Below are 22,031 nucleotides of genomic sequence, written 5' to 3' on the forward strand. Positions count from 1 at the left end.
AAAAACACACAAAGCAAAATGGTGCTATCCAAAACTGGTGCATCATGGACCACAAATGCAGGGGTGGAAAATTGCTGTGGAGAGGTATATGGAAGAATAGACCTTCAACTGTTAAGCAACTGCCCACCTAAATGAACCAAGGGGCTACCAACAGTATCTTCTTATCGACCGTTTGGCGAATGTTTCTGCACACGCACATTAGCAGCAAGCACTCGGTTTATGCACCCCTGCTGATGGCTGTTTCATTAGCGACGAAGGCCAGAATTTGCATGCTAATACTGCAACTGGACACCAACTGACAGGTGACAGGCAGCCATTTCAGATGAATCACATTTTGTGGTTCATTGGACAGACAGCCGTTGGCACATACAGCATGCAACATCAAAGCAGACACCCTGCAACAGCATTATGGCCTAGGGAAAGTTTTTGTGACATTTGGAAAGGCACAGTGGATCCTTGGGGACTATGTCCACCCCTCAATGCAGTTATTTTTTCTTCGGCATGATGCCCTTTACCAGCATGACAATGCAATGTGTCACACAGCTTCCAGTGAATGTGCACAGTTCGAAGAGCACCGAGATGAGTGTACGATACTTGCCTGGCCACCAAATTTCCCGAATGTAAACCGACTCGAGAATCTGTGGGACAATCTCGACTGGGCTGTTCGTACCACGGATCCTCAACTGGGAAACCTAGTGCAACTGGCCACAGCACTGGAGTGGGCACGGCTCCACATCCCTGGCGGTGCCTTCCAGAATCTCACCGACACTCTTCCTGTACGTCTCGCAGTGGTCCACACTGCAAAAGGTGGTTATTCTGTCTTCTGACATGTAGTCACATTACTGTAACTGGCAGTGTACGTGGATTTGTCTCTGACTTCGAGATGATGCTCTATTATGCACAGCAAATCTGTATAATACTTTTACATTTTTCAGTGTCCTATATGGATGTGATTTCATTTTCCTTATTAGCAATCTAATTGTGTTTTCATGGAAAAATCAAGATGTATGATGAGTTATTCTTGATATTGTCTGAGCCACATCTTAAGTTTCTCCCTTGGTTATTGCAATTATGTCTAGAATTATTATGCAGCTTTGTCTTATGAAAACATTTCTGTTGCAGTACGGACAGTATCTCCATCGAATTCTCATACCTAGTTGTGAGAGATTATTTTGAACATCTTACCAGCAGAATGCCAAATGCGAAATCTGCTTTCCTCAGCTTGCCATTTTCGGAGGGGTGGCACCACAGAGACATGTGACCAAAGAATGCAGAACCCACAGGACCTCACTGAGACTGATTCGCTAGTAAATTCTTGTAAGCAGCCACAACTCAGAGCTCACTAATGTCAACTGTATCTATTAACTTATGAACATCAGTGTGGAAGACAGCAGCGAAGAACACTACATGGACATAGCATGATGTGATTTAATGGAGACATATGTATGTTTATCAGAATTCAAGACTACTTTCTTGCTATGAAGAATATTACTCTTATTATATGTAACTTAGCACCACAGAAGAACCTGCAGCATAAAAAGTTACGTATAACACAAGTATTAAACATGTAGTGTAAATAAACCTATTATGTGTTACTGTGTGTGCAAATGCAGGTGTGTGCACTCTTTACTTTGCGTATTTTTACTCTAGCTCAAAAAACGATTACTCCAAAAGCTGCCAAAATTTCTTTCTTTTCTGTGTGCACCAGTCGATCAATGCTTCTACTGTTTGGTGAGTAGTCGCCTTTATTCCTCAATATTAACACTGTATCTGAAACTCCCACATTTCTACACCGGAAGTTAATCAGTTTCGATATTGAGCTATGAAGACTACTTCCTAGCTTAAGGATGTTCTTTTGGTCTTGTAAACCCTTTGACTACTAATTTTGACTTGCTCTTTTCTGACTTGTATTGTCAGAGTCTTCCTAAACTTATTGGGTTGTCCACACATTTTTGTCTCCAGTCTCCAGGAGAGTTACTCTGTTGGAGGTATCAAGCCTAAAGCTAGCAGGTTTGCTGGATCTATTTAACCTTAAATGGTAGTATTTGACAATGGTCTGGTCATCTACCCCATTTCTGATATTATTGGTGTCAACTGCTGCTCTCAACTGTTCTAATTCTGCTTGTGCAACCGCCTGGTCAGACCAGAATTTTACAATTTCCTGCATTTCCTCTGTAATCATAAAGCACTAGGTGTAACTACAACAGCACTACAGTCTACCAACATCTCTATTAGAGCTGCTGCTTCACAAAACCCAATGTAAAAGGAAACAGTAGAAAGTCTTCAAAGTGTCTAATATTTCTCACAACTCTGCAGCAGTCTCCACACTTTTCCATTGTGGTGGTAGTTTTTTTAGACAAAGAAGATTACTTAGCTGTAGGCCCTTAATGAAGAATTGTCAATACAGGACTTTTTGCAATTTTGTTATGATACCAGTACATAGGGCACAGAAGTAATGTGTATGTATAAATGTAACTGAATCACCTAAATGTTAGGTTATTAAATATTTTCCAGGAACATGTTTCCTGTAAGCGATTTAACTGCCACTACATCAGAGACAGACCGAGAAGTTGCATTGACTCTACATAAATATAATCAATTGTTTTGGTAAAATACAATAATGCAATTTGTTATTTTTATCCTCTAAACTGATTAAAATCCCTCAACTTCTCTACATAAACAGAAAATGTTAGCTACTGTTTACAACAATGTTCTAGTATCTATCTTCCCTGTCCTTGGAAATCCAGCTGATCATTATTTGACACTAGTAACTGTTAATACACTCATGTGAACACTTCAGGTGCACATGCTTTAAAACTAAACTTCCAATTAACCATCACTTCTGCAGTGTCATTAACACATCAAAAATTGGCAGCACTTTCCATTTTTAGCAATGTGTACAGCACCAGTGTTACCGGTAATTCAAGAAATCACATTCTTTGAAAGCTAACTAGAGCTAACAGAGGAAACCAATTCCAGAGAACCAGAACTCCTTAGTACTCAATTACTTTAAGCAATATATACATTCCACATTTAGTATTGTTCTTGCCAGCACACACAGCCTTAAACACCACATTAAGATTGGTTATTGGTTAAATTATATCAATAATTCATTACACCTTTGTTGCCTCCCATGCATGACATACCCAGGAATAGGTCAACACAATATCTGACTACATACTACTGGAAAGAGCAGTGGCACAGCTTTCAACAAATGAATCACTGGAGGTGGGGGGCACAACCATAAACAGGAAAGTTCACTGCAGTGTGGCTACCAGTGTGTGACCGGCACAGGTGGTTGCGAAAACTATGTGTTGATTCGGGACTGCCAATAACACGCGACTCAGAAACCAGTTTGAAACGATGGAAGTTGTCCAAATATAGAACATCCAAAGAATTACTCCAAGAAAGACAGTGAAATGTAACTGGGTCAATTCCAAGACATTGAGTACTGTGTGATGTGTAGCTTCATACAGTACTGAAGAGTGGCTGTCAGATTGCCACAGTCGGGTGCTTAACAGTGTTAGCCGGAAATGTCATGTGACCACATGACCCAGGATGAACACAGCACACAGGCGATACCACATGCTATTGATTCTTGACACCTCTAGGGTCTGTTGCAATATGTGTAAATACACCATTGTATCACACTGATGTTTGACCAATCGTCTCTAGTAATAGTGTTTGACTAGTAATGGAAACATCCTGAACCCAAGGCGTGGATGCAGTCACTACTTAAATTTTAAATACAAAACATCAGCAACACCAGCTAAAGATTCCTGATATAAGGAGTCACCCTCATTCTGCCAAAGGCCTTGTCAAGGAAGGTGCTGGGTGTGACACCTTCAGGGCAACCTCCTTCCCTTGCCCCTAAAAGGCAGAAGAATCAAATCATCAACAGCACGAGTGTACAGAAGAAAATGGAAACCATTATATTAAAGACACATTATGTGTATTCAAAAGACATGACGCATAACTGAGAAAATATAATTATGATTTCTCCAATGGCGAAAGATTCCCCATTAGTCCCCCACTGGGATATCTGAGAGGGGATTGGTATGTGGGAGGTAATATCATTATTGGCGGTTTATTAGTCTCGTGTATAATCCGAATCATTTGATTCAGGTACAGGATTTAGTGTAACAGGACGTTGTCGATCAAGTCCCGTTCCACTATTTGAAGAACTGTCACATCAGCTAAACATGTTCACAATGGTTAATTAAACTACAGAGTAAAATATCAAAAGACCTACTGTGCATACCATATCGGTTCCTACAGAGTGGGCATATGAGGAAATATGTAGCCGCAGTGCCCAGAAGGCAGGAGAATGCTTACTACTTGCTGGGTAACTGGTATGCAGTCCATGGACCCAGAAGGAATGCACAGATTAAATGGTATTATGGAATCTCTTAGGAGAAAAAAAATGATGTTTCTTGATTGTAGTGTAAGAAAGCTTTGGTGTTAAGATTACATTAGCCCTCGTTTGAGTTCTCATAAAGACAGAATGTATTAACGCCATGTTAATGGACTGAACTGTAAATGTAATTATGCAATAAACATCTATAAATGGATGGTTGAAAGAGAAAATGTGTTTTCAGTCATCATTTGATAACTTGGTGTAAGTCTTTAGTTGGAAAGCTTTAGCAGCTTCTTGCAGCAGAGAAGACACTTCAGAGAAGTCTGCACATGATGGTGCAGCATACGTAGTCCACAAAATTCTACACGGCAACCGGAATTACCTACAAGCCAGATTCATCAAAAAAGTTGTAATCCTTTAACAGAACCTTCTGCTGTTTGGTACAGGATCCAACTAATATAGTACTGGGCATTACCAAACTAAAATGAACCAATTAACACAACCAAAATCCAAATGGATATCATTCTTTTTCTCCGTAAGAACATGTCAAAATTGTGGTAAAATGTCACCATAAACAAAGAACAGCTAATTTTAACAAACAGCTGAATAATAATAATAATAATAATAATAATAATAATAATAATAAAATTTTGACAATATAATGAATAGGATAGTTGCTACTCACCATATGGCAGAAATTCTGAGTCGTAGATAGGCAAGACAAAATGACTGCCAAACACAGCTTTTTGGCCAAGCAAGCCTTCATCGGATTAGACAACACACACACACACACACATGCACATGCGCACATGCACACTGTCTTTAGCTGCCAAGGTCAAACTGTGAGCAGCAGCACATGATGGGAGAAGCAAACTGGGTGGTGGGAGTGAGGAGGCGGTTGGGGTGAGGAGGGGGATGAGTAGCAGGGTGGGGTGGGGGCAGTAAAGTCCTGTCTGTGGGAGCATACACAAATGAGGTGGGAAGAAGGTAGGGCAGCTAACTGTAGTCTGAAGATTTTATGGAGTGCAGGTGGGTGGAAGGGGTGGTGGAGGGGGGGGGGAGGGGGGGAATGGGGGAGGGTGAGGGGAGGGGAGGGGAGCGGAAAAAGGAGAGAAGTGAAAAGACTTTGGATGCATTGGTGGAACAGAGGGCTGAGTACTGCTGGTAAGGTAACAGGGAAAGGGACAATGACTGACTAAGGTTGAGCCCTGGAGAGTTACAGGAACGTAGAATATATTGTAGGGAGAGGTCCCACTTGCGCAATTCAGAAAAACTTGTGTTGATGGGTGGGGTCCAGATGGCACAGGGTGTGAAGCAGTCATTGGAATGGAGAACACTGTGTTGGGCAGCATGCTCAGCAACTGGTTGGGTCAGTGTTTTCTTGGCCACAGATTGTTGGGGGCCAGTTTGTTGATTGTCACATGCACATACAATGAAGCACAATGGTGGCAGCTTAGCTATATGACTGGTTTCATAGGTAGTCCTGCCTTTGATAGGATAGGTGATGTTTGTGATGTTTCTGTAGGGATGGACAAGTATTTTGTGTAGGTTTGATGGGCACTTTAATACCACTGTGGGAGAGGTGAGAAGGATAGTGAGTACAACATACTTCATTTCAGGTCATGACGAGAGATAGTCAAAACCTTGGTGGAGAATATGATTGAACTGCTGCAGTCCTGTGTGGTACTGAGTAACAAGGGGAATGCTCCTCTAAGGCTGGACAGTGGAGCTTTGGAGATGGTGGATGACAGGAGGGACAAGGCACGGGAGATCTATTCTTGTACAAGGTTGGGAGGAAGGACCTTGGCATATTTTGAGAGCAAGTGCTTGTCATTACAGATGGAACTGTCACAGGTGACTAGGTCGTATGGAAGGGACTACTTCACATGGGATGAGAGGCAGCTGTCAAAACGGAGGTACTGATGTAGACATCTCTGAGGTGCAGGTCAACATCAAGAAAGGTGGCTCATTGGGTTGAGGAGGATCGGATGAAGAAAACAGAAGAGAAGGTTCTGCAGTTTAGGAAAACGTGGATAGGATGCCTTCATTCCCGATTCAGATCATGATGTCATCAATGACTCTGAACCAGATGAGGGGTTTGGGATTCTAGGTGGTTAGAAACCAGTCCTTTAGATGCCCATGAATAGGTTGGCACAGGACAGTGCCACGCGGGTGTCCGTAACATACCCTGGATTCGTTTGTAGGAGATGCCTTCAGAGAAGAGGTTATTGTGAGTGGGTATATGATTGGTCATGGTGACTAGGAAGGAGGTTCTAGGTTTGGAATCTGTTGGGTGTTGGGAAAGGTTGTGTTCAATAGGAGCAAGGTCACGGGCATCATGGATGTCGGTGTAAAGGGAGGGTTAGGTTGTTTGGGGGAGGAGACCAGACAGCGAGGGCATCGGTCTCATCGGATTACGGAAGGATGGGGAATGAAGTTGGCCATGCCCTTTCAAAGGAACCAACCCTGCATTTGCTTGAAGCAATTTAGAGAAATGGTGTAAAGGGAGGTGACATCAGTAGTGATGAGCAGAGCACCAAGTGGTGAAGAAACAGGAACTGTGGAGAGTCGTTGGAGAAAATGTTTGGTACCTTTTATCAGGACGGTATGTTATGGGTAATAGGCTAAAGGCATTGGTCTACAAGAGCAGAGATTCTCGCAGGGGGAGCACAGTAACAGGCTGCAATGGAGTGTCCTGGGTGGTTGGGTTAATGGGCTGTAATAAGTGTGTAGAAAGTAGGACTGTGGGAAGTAGTAGGGGTGAGGAGAGAGATGGACTCCAAGGAGAGGCTCTGAGGTGGGCCTAAGAATTTGAGGAGAGACTGGAGATACTGCTTGATATCTGGAATGGGCTCACTGTGGCAGTGTTTGTAGGTGGAGGAATCTGGCAGCTTGCAGTATCCTTCTGCCAGGTAATCCTTGTGGTTCAAAACAATAGTTGTAGAGCCTTTGTCAGCAATGAGGATTGTAAGGTTGAGATCATTTTTTAGGTGGTGGGTTGCATTTCTTTCTGCAGAGGTAAGGTTAGCTTGCATATTGAGGGATTTGGGAAATGGTGGGGATGCAAGAATCTAGGTTAATAAATTCTGGAAAGTTAACAGGGTGGTTTGGGAACAGTGCGGGAACATCACAGTTGGATGGACGAGTGAAACGAGTCATGAAGGGTTCAACATTGGTCTTTGGTTGAGTCTGGTAGGTACAATTGGAGGCAAAGAAGTGTTTTCACTGCAAGGACTGGGAGAAGGTGGCAGCAAAAGGCGAGTCCTTTGGAAAGGACTGATATTTCTGTGGAGCTAAGATCTTTACAGGTCTGTTTCAGGTCTGTTTAGATTCTGGATTCTGTATGACAGTGTGACAGAGATTCTGAAGGTAGGGTAAATGTAATAGGTCTCCAAGGAAAGGTTTGTCAGCTATGAGAGGATGTAGGGGAGGTTTGGAGGTAGTTGTACAGGTGTTGGATAGTGGTAGTCCAAGGCGGGAGTAGGAAGTGAAGGGGGTGGAGAGGATTTTAAGGCGGTGGTGTGCATGCCACTGTAGTTCCTTGAAGGCAAGAGTTTCGACATGTGATATGGGATTCAGGAATTTATGGTTTCATAGCAAGAGAACTTTACTGATGGAGAAGAGGTATTGCAAGGAGGTTTGAGCTGATTGACATAGCTTTGCAGGACTATGTTGGTGAGGGTTAAGGACTGGTGGAATCTTAACAGATCGTGGTAATTGTAGGACGAGTTGCAGCCAGCAATAGGTAATTTGATTGGAGGCCGTTTGGGGGGGGGGGGGGGGGGGATTCCATGAACCAAGCAACAATGTAGGGACAGTATATGAGCCTGGGTTCTGGCAAGGGATAAGGAAAGTTTTCTATATTGACACAGATGGAAGCAGTAAGGATACACGGTGGAGCATAAAAATGAGCAAAAATATATAAGTAATGTAGAAATACACCAAAAATAATCACAAAACTACACGAAACATGTGGGAAAATCACAGAAAGGATAAAACTGATTAGTATGGGGAAACAAGATAAAATCTGAGTAAGCAAGCTGACACTGAGAAGCGAAAACCAACTGAAACCAATGTTAACACACTACAAGAACAAAGAAATTTGGTAGGTTGGCTGGTTGATTCATCTGGGGAAGGGGACCAAACAGTCAAGCCATTGGTTCCATGATCTAGGATGGCCGGAATAAAGGGAAGAACTACACTAATAGCACAGTCCAGACACGAGGAAGGGATATTGTGCAAACAAAGAGGGGAAAAGGGACATCAGGGCAGCAGAAAAAGGAAAGAACAGGAGGAAAGTGGAAAGGAACGGGGAGAATGGGGGGGTGCCATTGAAACACCACCACCTATCTGTCCCACCAACACTCAAACAATGTCAGTATCACAAAACAACAGGGACAGAACTAGGGGAAGAAAACACAAGAAAAGGAGGAAACAAAACAGCTTAACAGACCAGACAAAATGTACGAAAAACGAGGGGAGAACCTGGCTGGAATGGAGGCAACATCAACGTCTCCATACTGGTAACCAATGCCTATGCTACACGAGGGACTTGAAGTCCAGACGAAAGTCCAAGGACTTCTACCGGTTAGTAGAAACTACTTCTACAGAAAACCAAGAACAGACATAACCATGCAAGGGTTGTCCAGTAACACCCGAGACAAAGAAGAAGATGGGGTGGGGGGTCACTTTTGGTGCAAAGGAATGAAAAGGTGGGGCAGTCCAGCAAAATATGGATCACTGTGAGCAGAGTCCCAGAACTAAAAGGAGGGTGGCTAACTGGGGGAGTAAAATCCCATGAGTCATTCTAGTATGACCAATACAAAGACGACAGTGGATGGTAGATTCCCGCCAGGAGAGACAGAGGAAAGAACCCCACACAGTGAGTGTCTCCTTGATGGCGCAAAGTTTATTACACAGGTGGTAGTCCCCCAAGAGCCCACTACTAAGCAAAAAAGGATTTGATATAAAGCCACAAATCCACCCTCGAAAGTTCACAGAGAATAGGGGGTATGTGGCAGCCCCCCACCCCTCCCCTGCCAGATGATCAACAAGTTCATTATTAATTATACCAACAAGGCCAGGAACCCAAAGGAAGTTGAATGAGCAAGCAGCATGACCAAGAGCATTGAGAAGATTGTGGATAGCAGAGAGCCAGAGATGGTGGGAGAAACAGAGCAATAGCCTGAAGGCCACTCATTAAGCCTGTACATAACAAAACCTGGGTGAGGGAGGACTGTTTAAGAGAACATAGCACCCAACAGATAGCCATCAATTCCACAGTAAACACACCACATGTGGCAGGCAAGAGATGGTGTTCCGTGACAACACAAGATGTGAAAGCTTTTCCCACATGATCAGTGGATTTAGAGCCATCGGTGTAAAAAGAATAGCGTCCTGAAACTCATGTAAGTGTATTAAGAACAAACAATGAAACACACAGAGCAATGGAAGCTTTCAGACCCCTGTAGAAATCCATCTGAATCTTTGACCAAGAAGCTAACCATGGAAGGGTGGTCACGAGAGAGTGTGAGGAAGAGAACAAGGAGGCAACATGGAAGTCATGTCAGAAAGAAGGAAGGCAGAGCCCAACTGATAAACCTATCTGAGGGCGAGCAGTGGGCAGGTTCCAACCTTCAGCTGCAAAAAGAACAGACTAGGAGAAACGAGCAGGGGAAGAGTGGATAGTGATGGCACAGGAAACCAGGATCCCAGACTGCTGAATCGAAAAGGGATGACTCATAGTGTCAACCACAGGACTATTGTGAAAGGAACAGTGGTTGAACAGATGCCACAATGGTGAACCTGGACCAAGAGGAGCAGCATGGAAGAGGCAGCTGATTTATAAACTTGGCAACCATAGTCCACACGAGAAAGAGCCAACGCCCACTAAAGGTGGAATAGGGTTGAATTATCCACACCACAAAAGGAGTTGACAAGGAAGAGAGAATGGATGAATCTGTACAAAGGCCACTTGGCAAGGCCCAGAATGGTAGACTGCCACAAAAAACCCTGGATGTTGCGGAATGTAGCCTACATCAATGATGAAGGGACAGCAGTACCTAGGGAGGAGACAAAGCATTCCCAACACACCCGGGAGCGGGCTCAGTGTGGTGGCCTTGTCCTGGGATTTACGTTTCTTCTTCTCCTCCATAGGTTCAGGGGGCTAGGGCACAGGTGGAGAGCAGGCTTCTGCAAGGTCCATAACTGAAAGGCAGCAGGCAGACTTGGGGCCCACAGAGTGTGTCTCCCATGGCCGAGTTGTGGTAATGGACCTCTTGTCTGAGAGACATCAGGGGGAGGGGAGGGAGTCCTGGAGGGAGCCCCATCACGAGCAGGTCCCAAAGAAGGGACACTTTTTCAGCTGGTCAGGAGTGGCACCTGGAGGGGAAGGCATGGGAACTGCAGGGTAAGGGGAGAAGACAGGGGGATGGGATTGGGTAAGGAAGAGGGAGGAAGGGGGAAGGACATAACTGAGGCAAAAGACGAAGTCACTAACACAGGATGAAATCCATCACATTTCTGACGAGTCTCAGTGCAAGACAAACGATCCAGGGACTCAGACTCCTATATGTTCTTTTCTTCCTTATAAGCCAGGCAATATGGTGAGTGTGGAGAGTGACAGTTATGAGAATTAATACACACAGATAGTGGAACACAGGGCTCCCCTCATGGAATGAGTGTCCACAGTCACCACACAGAGGGCCAGCCATACACCAGGAACACGTGCCCGAAACACAAGCACTGAAAGCACCTCACGAGTGGTGGGATGTATGGCTTCATGTCACAGTGGTAACACATAGCCTCGACTTTCTCTGGGATGGTATCTCCCTCAAACGCAAGAATAAAGGTGCTGGTATCAGTGTGATTGTTTTTACAACCTTCCTGTACACACCAAACAAAATGAAAACCTCGTAGTTCCAGATCGGCCTGGAGCTCCCTCTCAGTTTGAAGGTTGAGAAACCCTATAAAAATGACTCCCTGGACCACATTGAAACACTGGTGAGGTGTAATTAACAATGGGGCATTGCCAAGATGATCACAGGCATGAAAAGCAGCATACTGGGTGATATTTTTCGATATTTTCCACAAAAAATAACAGCATTATGGCAGCAAATGTGTCCCCATCCATCTTAATACAGACCAGGTAATGGGGAAAGTTTTTCTCCCAAACTGGCAAGCCTGGCCCTCCTCACAAGGTACAGAAAGGGAAGGCAAATCTGCAGGGCCAGAAGATGCAGCATTCAATGATCTCTTACCAACCAAAGACACAGTTGTAGAACGGCCAGAATTTGGAGCTTGACATTTCATATGCAAAGTATTGGCCCTGTCACACACTCCGATCAGGTGATCTGCTTATGGTCTCAACCCAGCCATAGTAAGGTCAGTCTGGCATGGCGGCTATTGCCACGAGTTCCAATGTTTCGGAATGACAAGCAATCACTCCTAGGCACACATGGGGAGGCAACAGTTCAGGTATCAGAAATCTGACCCCTTTGTGGTCAGGGGGTTCAGTCAGATGGTTACATAATAGGCCCACCACGTGGACTGGCAACACGTGTTAGTGACCTAGTGGAGTGGAGGGCAGCTTCAATGAGAAAGGAAGGGGGAAGAGGATTCTACACCTTAGATTCTAGGGAGGAAGTTGTTCTCCAAATGTGTCACACTACAGAGAGAGAATTTAGAAATTGAGGTCAAATCCCAAAGGGGGACAAGAATGCCAAAAAGGATGAAAGAACAGACAAAGGAAAAAAACTGCAAGGACTAATGGAAAAACCAGGTGGATAGCCAGGTCGACATAAGTAAGGAACTGAGAGATGAGAAGGAAGAGAGAGGGGGGAAGGAGCGACAACAGGGAGCAAGGGACACAGGAAGGAAATGCAGCCCAGGAAGGAAGAATGGGCCGCAACAGCTCAGGGCCCTGTGGTCACCACATACGAACTCATGAAAGAAATGTGAGCCCCCTGGAGGCTAAAATGATGGTAATGTGGGTAGCAGGTCTGTGGGTGGTTAAGTGTGAAGAAGGGGGACAGCAAATGTGACTAGATTAGGTGAACTTAGTATGTGCTCACTGGAAAAGAGAAGGGAGAGAGTGGAGGGTGGAGAATGGTTGATAGGATGAGATACTAGTTCATGTGACACAGGAACTGACAAAAATGTTTGGCGAAAAGCTTTGTTTGGCAGTCTTTTTGTTGTGTGAATTTGTGACTCAACATCTCCACTATATGGTGATAAGCAACTCACGTTTTCATACTACTTTCATTATTCAATCTTTAATTTTCAATTGCTTAATAATACAACTTTGTTATATGTAGAGAGGAAGGAAGATTATGGCCTGTCAACGTCAAGGTCATTAGAGACAGAGCACTAGCTCTGATTGTTTCAAGGATGAAGAAGGAAATTGGCTATGTCTTTTCAAAGGAACCATCCTGGCATTTGCCTCGAATGATGTAGGGAAATCACAGAAAACCTAAATCTGGATGGAAGTAAGTTTGAACTGTCATTCTCCCAAATGTGAGTTCAGCATTACAATAAAAAATTCATTTGTAGAATATGCTGGAAGTGACCCCCCACAACTTCAATACACAGCCGTGCACACCTAAGCATATTCAGATATTGATAGCAGCAACTTCAGGGCTGATGGTTTCTTTCAGTTCCGGTATTGTGTGTGGATTTGTTTCATAGACTTAGCTCTTCAAGTATACCCACAGGGGGGGGGGGGGGGGAGGGGAGGGGGAACACATGTCGTTTGAAAGGACAAACATGGTGGTCATAAATGTTTGGTTCCTTACTGAAGACATTATGGACTCGTTCCACAGATACCTTGATGCATGGCATGTTGTCACACCTTGCTGGAAGAACTAGCACTGCATGAAACTGACAAAGAAATGGCTGTTGGATGGAATGATTCAGCATAGAGAGAAGTAAGAACAACTTTTGGTGAAATTAAAAGCAGATACTGTCAGCATTAATAGTGTAATGAGACTTTCACTGTGAAGTGAAGGGGAGAAGAGAGAATGGATAGGCGCAAAGAGTACACTGTAGGCTTTTATGAGAGGGAGGAACTATCCAATGTGATGACTGATGAAGAACTGGGAGTTATAAGAAAGACACAGGATCCAGCCAAACAAGGCAGAAAGGACACCCAACATTCCTTTGAAATTTATGAAACTACCAAGGGAAATGGCATTTAAGTAAACTTTCAGAAACATATCATCCGCACAACCCCAAAGATAACAAGAGGAGATAAAGACAAAAAGTGCTGCACCATCATATTAATGGCTCATTCATCCATGTTGCTGAGCATGATAATATACAGAAGAACGGAGAAGAAAACTGGAATCTGTCAGACCATCAGTAACGATACCAGAAACATAAGAGCACCAGGGAAGCAGTTCTGACATTGCAATTGCTAATGGAAGCGAAAGTTAAGAAAGATCAAGACATGCTCATAGAATTTGATGAGTTGGAAGAAACATCTGATCATGTAAAATGGTGCACGATATTTGAAATTCTGAGAAAAATACGAGTAGGCAATAGGGAATGATGGGCAACATACAATATGTACACAAACCAGGAGGGAACAATGAACTGAAAACAGAGTGAATACTCAGATTAAAAATGGATGTAACACAGGGATATAGTTTTTCTACCGTAATATTCAACCTATACACTGAAGAAGCAATGATGAAAATATAAGAAATATTTAAGAGAAGGATTAAAATTCAAGATGAAAGGAAATCAATGCTGAAATTCCCTTATGACATTGCTATCCTTCATGAATATGGAGAACAATTGCAGGATGTGTTTAATACAATGAACAGTCTAATGAGAACAGATTATAAACTGAGAGTAAACTAAATAAAGATGAAAGCAATCAGCAACAGACACGAGATTAGCAATAAAATTGGGGAGCACAAAGTAGACTAAGTTGAGGAATTCTGCTTCCTTGGAGACAAATAACGGATTATGAACAAATGAAGAGTTTACTTAAAAGCAGAACAGCTCAGCCAAATTATCATGGGCTACGCGAAAGCCAGGAAAGAAGATAATTTAAACATTTGAAATGTGGTGCTGTAAAAAAGACATCAAAAGTAAGACACACTAATAAGATAAGAAATCAGTTGGTTCTCCACAGGACTGACATAGAAAGAAGCACACACAAAAACAGTAACAATAATAAGGGACAAAGGAAAAAGAAGATAGATGTGACACAGTAATGAGATAAGTAAGGCAGATATGTCACAAACTCCAGATGCGAAAATGCGAAAATTTTGTGTTTTTTCTTTCCTTTTTCTCCTTCTTTCTCCCTGTTTGATTTACCGATACTTATGATACTACATCATATTCTAGGACAACTCACCAGGACAAAGTATTCATTGTGTCAAAGTGCGTAACAAGGATAATACGTTGAGTTCACTTTAAAAACTCTTACAGATAATTATTAAAAAGTTTCTTCATAATGACCACCCTCTTGCAATGCATTTATTCCTTTATGAAGTTTGTTGTGGACATTCAATCACTGTTCATAATCAGAAACAATCAATGTAACACTAGGACGAGGAATGATTGCTGTAACTCACTGCATATAATACATATTTTGCATCTGTTTCCAGCTCCTGCTCTATTATCAAGGCTTCAGGGTAGTGTCATTAAGAATCTGATACTACTAAATTACCATTCAAAGGAAAAAGAAGTAATAACATATAAAACAGACAATATTATGTGGTAGTAACTACTTAGGCAAAAAGCATATACACTACACAATACCTGAGAGCCCTTTTATTGTTAAAGCTATCAATGAGAAACTTAGACCACAGAACACAATTTTTCTTAAAACATATAAGATAACGTTGTTGTTATGGTTGAATTTGAGTATGATAAAAGTTTGGCACTTATTTGATAACACTAAAATTAGTAAAATAGGTGCAGACTCCACTAAAAACAGTAACAATAGCATAGAGAAAACTTAATAACTTTCTTTTTACTGATATAAGCATGAAGTGTAATAAAGTCAAGAGTGCAACCCAAAATACACAAAGACATCCCAATTCATCTGATTGGAAACTGTATGGATAGCCCTGCCTAGAAGATTAGTAAAAACTTAAAATCCTGCTTAAACAGTATCATAATTTGAGGAAAAGTATATTGTTTCCATCTCATAAAAGGTATTTATTTCGTTTGATATTGTTAATATGTATCCAAATGTCTCAGTAAAGAAGACAACAAAGGTAATAAAGAAGAATGTATTATTAGAATTAGCCACTCTCTTTAGTACTTAACATTCCATAGTACGAAGTATACAAAGCAAGTGTCTTGCAATAGGCAACTGCCTGGCAGGAACATTGGCCATTATTTCTGTAAACATTTTCACCACTTATTAGCAAACAAGAGAATTTGGTAACAACCAATATGCAGCTAATATATTGATACTTTTTAAAGAATCTGTTACCAAAGTCTACACATCACATGACCAACTCCATATCTTGCATCCTAACAACGTTTGTAAAAGAAATAGATACTAACACAAGTATACGTTTCCTGGACTTGCCAATTTCAAACATTAAAAGCCAACATCAATTTGGAATATTTTGTAAGCCCATCATCAATCAGTAATGAGTCCCATCATCCAAAATGCCCCAAGCGGACCTATTTCAATTCAACGATACAGAGGCTTAGCAACCTTCCCCTTGCAACCATGCCAGAACTGGTTACCAACAATTCTTTTATAGCAGACTGGCCACAGAAGTCAATGGGTGGCAAGTTAAAAAAGAGAATGTACATGCAACTGATGGAATTACATTATAAAGAGAAGATGTCAAGTACAAACAATGGAAAGTCTAGGTTGGAATGTCAAGTACGAAAAGACTAGGTATACCAAATTTACTCCAGTTAGGTGCAGTCTCAAACCAAGTCACACACAAGATCAAGAAAACTGACAAGTATCAGTTTTCGTAGATACAATACACTAGAAAAGATAATCTGACAGTACTGGTAGATCCAACCAGTTTGAAAGATACTGACTGTACAACATGCACAAAATTTTATATTGAGCAACCTGGGACGATATTCAGTGAGGTTTGAAGAGCTTACCAATTAGGCAGAGTAGAACCTCCACATTCAATAAACATTTATGTGACAAGTTTCTAGTAAGTGTGTTGAGAGGCAGGTGAATGCAAAAAAGCAATCCTGCAATGTTCGAATAGGGTATTATTAGTGTGCTGCTCGACACAGTCACATTGAGAAGTATCTGGGCACAGTGTCGGAAAGTGAAATGAAACAGAACGACCATGCAAAGGGGGTAGTAGCGAAGGCAAACTTGTTGACTTCGAGAATTTTAGGAAAGTATGGTTCATCTGTAAAAGAGACCACGTATAAAATAATAGCATGATCCATTCTTGAGTACCATTCAAGTTTTGGGCATCCCCACAATGTAGGATTTAAGGAAGACATCAAAGCAATTCAGAGTTGCGCTGTTAGACCAACATGTATTGCAGAGAAATGCTTCATGAAGTCAAATGAGAATTCCTGGGGGAAAAACAACATTCTTTTCATGGAACACTATTGGAAAAATTTAGAGAACTGTCACGCTAGTGCAAAATGACACTACTGCCATCAATGTATATTTTGCATAGGATGATGAAGATATTAAGGTAAGGTAAGAAAAGAAAAATTAAGCCTCTTATGAAGGCATATATATAGTCCTTATCACTCACTCTCTTTGCAAGTGGAACAGGAAAGAAAATGACTAGTGGTGGTACGAGGTACCCTCTACCATTCCCCTTGTGGTGGCTTGCAGAGAATATATGGAGATGTACACTGTGTAACCAGTTCTACAAGTTCAACTGAAATAGCCCTTTCCCAAAAAAAATTGTTCAAATGGCTCTGAGCACTATGGGACCTAACATGTGTGGTCATCAGTTCCCTAGAACTTAGAACTACTTAAACCTAACCAACCTAAGGACATCACACACATCCACACCCGAGGCAGGATTCGAACCTGCTACCGTCGCGGTCACGAGGTTCCAGACTGAAACACCTAGAACTGCATGGCCACACCGGCCGGCTATAACCCTTTCTCACTACAATTCTAAATTCCATGGAATTGTATCACTACACTAACACACTTTTTTTGCTTATGCAGTATATTTCACATATTAGACAGTGGTACAAAACAATGTTGTTCAATTAGTGGGCAACATCTTGTCACATTTTTTTTCTCTACTTATTATATTTGGTTTTTAGATTAGATCAGTTCATGTATGAACAGCACTGTTAATGTGATTCTCGTTTTTCATGATATTTACCCATTATAAAGTAGGGCTCTCAAAATTTTTAAAAATATTGGGAATCCAATATATCAATATTTAATAAACTACCATTATCGGTGCTTGATCTATCAAAACAAAAGTATCAATATATCAACAAAAAAATATCAACATACCACCCTATAAAAATATCAGCTGCACAGTGTAAATATACTGCCAATTTTAGAGGTGTATATTGAAGTACTTAGTTATTACTAGATATTCTGTAGGGCAGGAATTGAAAAGAAGACGCTGCATCTTTACGCTTGGCAATAACCACATTGCTGACAATCTCAACTGCAGATGGCACAATACGAGGTATCCGACGGGTTTGTTGTTTGGTTTCATCACATATCGGATTTGTCCAGAACACTTCGCGTCAACCTTCCTGTTTCTTCATTTCTCCTAACAGCAGCAAATTAATTGTTTTACTGTCAAAATTGCACAGTGAAGTTAAACATTGCAGTTTCTGTTGACAGCACTGAGTGCCGATTATGTCAGCTTTTCTCCCCAAACATGTGCGCCCACCCAAAGGCCAATTTTGTCATTTAGATTTTTGTTAATCATTTTCAGCAACTGTTTTTGAAGAATGGCAATGTGAAGAAATACCACACGAGTTAAAGCTGTTTTTTAATGCATCTGGTGCGTTATTTCTTCACATCAGAAATCTTGTTATTTCATTCACATCTCCCCTCCCCCCCCCCCCCCCCCCCACCACCCTCAGTGCAATCCAAATATACCTGCTTCACACAGTAACAGAGAGAGACTGGTTGCGATGGAAGCTCAAAAAGTAGAAAGATTCCTCCACACAGTGAAAGTAAAATTGTTCTACAACAATTTCAAAATAACCATTTCAAGTACTAAAATATTACACAAGATAAAAATATCAATACTCGATATTGCCGCTTCAATATACCAGTGAAAAAAAATTTTCCAAACCTTTTTCAAAAAAAAAAAAAATATTGACACATCAATGTCATGATATTTTTACCAACAGTCTTATTACAAAGTATACCCAAATAAACTGATAGGAATTATTATTACTGCTCCCTTTTTTTAGCATCCAGGCTACTGTAAGTCTTTCAGGACAGATAACACATGTGCTATTATCCCACACACTTATTTATTTTTTAGCTTTTGCAGTATCCAATTGTTAATGGCCGTAAGATCGAAATTGCTGCTGTCAAAATAAATAATTTTTACAGTGAACAGTGACTATGACATCTTTTAAAAAGTACTCCATTATAAAATTTCTCAACGACACTAACCAGCAGGGACAACCATTACAGGAATACCAAATGTCCAGACATCTGAATTCCTGGCAGTCCACTACTGTATGCTTCACTGAATGCCTACATGCCGCCCCCCCTCCCCCTCATTGTAGAGACTGATATACTGGGCGACCACAGGCTCCAAGCTCGGTAGCTCGTTAGGTATCCCCACCTGAAAGTCTCCCGCCAGGGTGTGAAGCACAGACCACTCTGAAACCCTTACTCGGAGTCAGATCTGGAGCTCGGAGGGCCAAATCAAATATCAAGAAACACTTCTCTCCTTGTGGGATGACTCTTTGTACCAGCAGATAACAAACAAAAGCTCACCAATGAACTGGGCACCGTGCCTTCTACAGTATGGGATCTGGTTACTGCTTCTCCTTTTAGACTATTTCTTTTATGTTCCAATGACACATCCTTTCTCTTGGTGTGGAAGCCCTATTACTGTACAAAAAATCTGTATTGTAATTGTGTTTCTCCAGAGAGAAATAAATAAACTAGTGTGGAGATGGTGGCTACCAAGTAATCAATTTGCAGCAAATGTACGAAATTCGCCTCCTCATTATTGTGCTGGTGATCTCTAGCATTACACAATGTCTGTCTGTTATGCCAGTTTATAAAATACACACATTTAGCAAGTAGCAGTATAGAGCATTATCCATACTCAGAGAAGGATTTAGTAACTGATGAATGTCAGCATTTAGTGTCACAACAATAAATTACTTTTTCAGTGCATATACAATTTACCTTTTCCTCACAATATAATATGCATGTAATCTTTCAATCAGGAATTAAATATTTTCCAAGTTCTGCAATATAGTAAGATTGTTCCACTTCTGCACCACACAACAAATACAAAATTATTCTCAGGACAGATGGCAGTGTTACACGTCAGTAGCTCTTAACATTATGGAATGATGGTTCACAATGCTTTGTCAGATCCCGACAAAATGCTGGAGTAATTTATCACTTATGTAACAAAAATAATTCTCCACGAATACACTAAAACTATTCAGAATGAATGATCCATTAAGTGTATGTCAAAATGTTGAACTACTCTACTTGCTGTCCATTTTCTACTGGGTGCATGTTGTATTACAGCAAGAAACTTTATTTCAATCTCAAGCGACTACTGACACGGCTCTGTTAGTTACTCTATTACGTTCAGTGCAGTACTATAACAATATAACTGTGCTTTTCCCCACGTACATGAATTCAAGAATTACTTCTTGTTCTTCCTCTGATTCATCTTTCACATTCCCTTTGGATGTGAGTGGCACAAATGTGGGTCTGTGACAGAGATAATAAAGCTAATTGCAACTTGCGTCAAGCTTAATTTGAAGCAGGCACGATCTGCACGTATACCGAAAACTTTCACAGAATGTGTACCTCCTAATAATAAATGACATCACATACATATACAAAAACACTCCTGAAACTGCAAAGTGTGTCACTGAGGGATGCTGCTGTGATTCGGGCTATACAGAGTAAGGACGTGAAGTTTAGGTACACAAAGAGAGCAAGATGTAAGTTAATTTTATTAAAAATTTTGCAATAAAATTTACAGGCATCAAGAAAATTAGAAGAAGCAGAACTTATGGCCAATGAGATCCCACATATTCCTTTATAATGGCATATTTATGACAGAAAATTAAATGTGTGTTATAATCTACAGCACTATCATAGCCCATCACAGTTCTGCTTAACAGAACAGGGGAGGAAGAGCCAAAATATACTTAAGCAGTTAAATCAAGGACAGCACCCCAGTTACAGAAAGCTGTTCAAAAATGTTTGTCAACATTCCAGAAAGAGAACTCACCTAGTTCTAACAAAGTTCCATAATTAAATTAAAGTTTTGCTACACGATGCTATGAAGCCTAGTAACAGCAGAGTATCTAAATGAAAATACAAGTATTTGTCATAAATGAGGATTTACCATCTTCTATTAGCAATCCATAGCACAAAAACACATAATGAAATATAACAGATATAAAATTATAACACACCACGGAGTAGACAATACTTGTTTGTTGAAGTGCTAAATACAATTTCAGCTTGACACAGGGATGTAAAATTCTGGGTGGAAAATGATGGAGGGAGTAAAGATAACCACTCAGCAAAGAGAGAGAGAGAGAGAGAGAGAGAGAGAGAGAGAGAGAGAGAGAGAGAGAGTGTGTGTGTGTGTGTGCGAGGGGTTATAGAATGCTCAACAGGTACACTGACAAACAAGACAAATTGTTGCTGAGCCTCCAGGCAATGTCCTTCACAGCTAACTAAAAACACACATACAATCTCTGTGTACATTTCTAAGAATACTTCTGAAAGTAGGGAAAGCAAAGGTAGATGATTTGGACTCCAATGTGATGTTGCACAACTCCCCACTCCACTCTCTCCTTGTCTTTCAAATCTGGGTTGTGATTACAGAACGATAACTAGCGTATCCCTGGGTCTAGGTTGGAAGGTGATAATTTGGTTATATTGGAAAAACCAAATAACGTGAATGGCGAACAAAGGTTGTGGTAGTAGTCTGGGCAGTGGCCCAGCCTAACGTTTACATATATTTAAACGCCCCTTTCGTCATAAATAATTGAACCTGCAATGTAAATTCCAATATATCGCAAATAATCTACGAGAATCGCAAGGTGTGTCCAATACTTTTAGCTAAATTTGAGCACTTTACATATCTTCCGTATGGACAAAATTTGTGAGAATCGACCTTCACTACTCAGGAAGGAAAAATGGGGCTCAACATTACGATCGTACATAAATCGTAACTACATATAAAACTACGAAAATTGGAATAGGTCATTTCCCTTGACCTAAACAGCATAACTACTAATACGAAAAAACCAACACCTATAACTACGAAACACAAAATCAAACCCACCACAAAAATTGAAAAGTCAAACATACAAACACAACCAACTCAAATTTCGTGCCGTAATGACGGCACACACCACAATACCCTTACACAATGGGGAAATAGGGATAATAGACCTGACATATTTAAATGGTATTTCAAACTGGTGAAATTATTTCGATATACGCACGAGAAACGCTTTTGCCTGTGCCAACCATTTAATGAGGAAGTTCGTA

The 22,031-nt window shown here is 41.2% G+C and overlaps 1 long non-coding RNA gene across 1 annotated transcript in view; it reads right to left on the bottom strand.

Moving 5' to 3' along the window:
* Positions 1-22,031, bottom strand: part of LOC126284512 (uncharacterized) — a 36,826-nt gene that overhangs the window by 13,547 nt on the left and 1,248 nt on the right. The window lies entirely within an intron of this gene.

Source organism: Schistocerca gregaria, chromosome 8 (assembly GCF_023897955.1).
Source record: "Schistocerca gregaria isolate iqSchGreg1 chromosome 8, iqSchGreg1.2, whole genome shotgun sequence".
Classification (NCBI taxonomy): domain Eukaryota; kingdom Metazoa; phylum Arthropoda; class Insecta; order Orthoptera; family Acrididae; genus Schistocerca; species Schistocerca gregaria.